The following is a 3,469-nucleotide window of genomic DNA, read 5'->3' as shown; positions in this document are numbered from 1 at the left end:
AACTGCATATCCTGTTGCTAACCTGAGATAAGCACAAGCCCTTTTCATAAGTGAGAACGCACGTGATCCGATGGCTTCACACTGCTGCTGTCTCTTTTCCCTTTCCTCTCGAAAATGCCAACACTATTGGAAAATCAATTTTATAGAACTTGTCCACTGCTCGCTGCGCTCTTGCCAAGACCCTGGAGTAGTTCACAGCACGCTGCTGTGTGCCTAACAAGCTCCTGTGCTGCAGGCCTTGTCAGCCGTGCCGCTCTCTGCCTGTGACCCAGCTGTGTGCTAACCTAGGTGGCTACTGCACCTCCTCTTGAAGATAATAAAACACAGAACAGCATCCTCAGCTAGTGAGATAAAAGGCATTTCTGGAAAACGTGCCCAGTTCTATTATTCTTTATTTATGAAGGCTTCTGTATGTATGGAGAACTTCCAAAAAGGCTTTGGAAGAGATTTGCATTTCTGAAGAATATTTAGAACTTACAGTATCATTTTTTTACAATCCCAGTTAAAGGCCCCAGATAACAGCAGTACTTGATATAGTTGTCTGCAATGTGGAATGAGGGAGGGACAGGCATTCTTTGTTGCAAAACTGCTGCTGGTCATTGGCCATGCTTCAGCACAGCTCACAAACAGGCTTCTGCAGAAGGGCTGTCATAGATATTTAGGGTCTGCAGACTGTGCTTGAAGAGCTCTATGAACTTTTATTCATGCACCTGGCAGAAAGCAAACCTGGCCTAATCCCTGGGAACAAGGTTCCCACACAGACAGTTTTCTTACACTGAGTGCACTCTGTGGTTGCCCCACTACTGGACACAGTGAAGGCCTTGGAAAAGAACAAAAAACATTGAACTGATGTTGTCCTTTATTTATATAAATTCTGGGAGCCCTACCAGGCATCAGCTCCAGACTTCTACAGAAGGCTTTTCCTTGCCATACACATAGGCTTTTCCCAACTTACACACGATACAGGTGCAGAAACACCTGATATTTTATCATGGATCACCACACAGACTCGGGTTAGGTTTTTCTACCTAGTCTCTTATTATTTTTTCACTTTCTCACCCATTCATCCATGTATCCATATACCCATTGTTTTCTTACTGTTCCTTTATAGTCCTGCTGCAGACACACCTCCAGTCAAGCCAACTGACCTTGGCTCACTCAACCAATGTCCCAGGCAGCTCTGAAGGCCCTTTCAAATATAGCTTTTAAAAAGCCATTGTTAGGAACAGAGAGCAATTCCATTTTTTCTGCAGCCTAAAGTGGCTTCTTTAGACTCCTCTGCTCTAAATGAACTTCCCTGAGTATTTCACTGTCAGATTTATTATATCCAGAGCAATACTGATGTCCCAAAACTAAATTCAGAGCATTCTGTATTATCTTGTTCTGCAGCCAGTGCAATGAAACAACTCTGTGCTGCTTTCCAAGAGGTGATTCTCCCATGATGTTTCATAGCAATTCCAGTCAATTCAGAGCAAATGCCATTTCTCTGCAGGTCATATCTCTGCCTCCTTTCTCTGTAAAACTATTTGATGATGCATTTATTTTAGCAATTTCCAATTCAGATACATTTTTGTATGCTTTTCCCTCATGCTTCTCCCGTTTTTGTATAATGGATATTGTGCCTGCAGTGATTATACCAACACTGGTTATTTATTTTCTCACATATTAGTTTGAATATGTCTCTATTAATATGGCTAATATTTGTCATATGGTCACTTTTTTTGGTAGGAATTACTTGTGATTTTACAGTACCAAACACAGCAGCAGACTTGACTGTAACTAATCCAAATTTATTGATATACAATTACCTGACTATATTTATATGTGTCTGGAGAAGGAAAGATCCAGCAATCACTGGCAGTCTCCATCTACTTATGCCAGACATTTCTCTCTGCAGCACACACTTGATATTCCCAAAGCTTTGGATTTCAAGCTTTCTGATGGTCCTGGTCTTTAAGGCAAAAATAGATATGGCACTTTGTTCTGCTTCAGGCATGTGGCTGGCCACAGGCATTTATCTGACATTAAGGAAAGATATTTTGTTTGATTAAAAAAACCTTTTTTCTTTCTCAATCCAGAATTTAGCATTCAAGTACAGCAAAATAACCATCTAAACCACAGACAGGGCAGGCAGCTCAGCAGAATTACTGAGAATAAAAGTATTTTTTTCTGTTCTGTGTGAAAAAAGCCAAAGTTAAACAATTTGAAAATTCATTTATTGCTCATCTAAACCACGAGTTTCTGCTGCTGCAAATGTCTCCCCCTTCCATTCTTAGTATGTCTTTTATAGACCCATATCCTTCCTTCTGAGTTTGTACATGTTTGGTGGCACTGCTGGTCACATCATACCAGCACAAAGAAAGCACAGTTATCACTAAGGATGCCACTACAGTAAACAGCTATAAATTCCATCCTACCCAGACATTATTCTGGGAACTGTATGGGGATAGGCACTGAATCTCTGTAGACCTCAAAATGTGGAAAGCTCTGTCAAACTCTTTGCAGTGAAATACCAAGCTTGGAGGAATGCAATGTGCAAAAATTTTCAATAAATAGTATTCAGTATCAGTGTGAGAAAGGGAAGAGTTCATTAATAGAATAATAATGAATATAATGTTATAATGAATATGTATAATACACAAATGAACTTAACAGTATTATTCTCACAAATTCCATATATAAATCATGGGTTTTTTTGTGATGGCTTTACCATCTCTAAGGCTAAACCAAATTGTCTTCTGCCTCATGTTGTACATTTTCTCCAAAAGGCCCAAACTGGAGGTGGAAACATTGCTTCTGGAGTAAGGAGATCTGCAATTTTGTCTTCAATCAATAAAGTCAAGCACTTGGGAAAGTCCTTGAGACTCAGGAAAGACCTGAGACCAGGTGCTCAGGAGGGCGGGAGCTGGGCTGGCAGCTTCAGCTGGGGACAAGGACTTCATTCCCACCTTGTGTGTGCCTGAAGGTGCAACAGGCTGTGGCACTGCCCCCAGCCCAGCTGGGAGCGCGGTCATGGGACAAGTAGCCCAACACATACAGCTTCTCTTTTAATTATTGGATCACAGAACTTTAAGGGTTGGAAGGAACCTTAAAGATCATTCAGTCCCAACACGCCTGCCATTGGCAGGGACACCTCCCACTAGACTGGGCTGACCAAGGCCTTATCCAACTTGGCCTTGAACACTGCTAGGGCTGGGGCATCCTCAACTCCCTCCCCTGTGTTCCAGCGGCTCACCACCCTCACAGTAAAGTATTTCTTCCTAATAGCTAACCTAAATTGCCTGTCTTTCAATGTGTACCCATCACTCCTGCACACAGGACTCAGAGTGAAGCGCTCCTCTAACAAACCCCATGGCACGCCTCCGGACTCGCTCCCGAGCAGCAGCCGCGGCCCCTGAGAGCTCAGGGCGGCGGAGCGGGCGGGTTCTGCCGGCGCCTGCCGCGCTCCCCCCGCGCTGCCCGGCCCGGC

This window comes from Parus major, chromosome 7 (assembly GCF_001522545.3).
Source record: "Parus major isolate Abel chromosome 7, Parus_major1.1, whole genome shotgun sequence".
Taxonomy (NCBI): Eukaryota; Metazoa; Chordata; class Aves; order Passeriformes; family Paridae; genus Parus; species Parus major.
Note: the sequence above shows the minus strand (reverse complement) of the source record.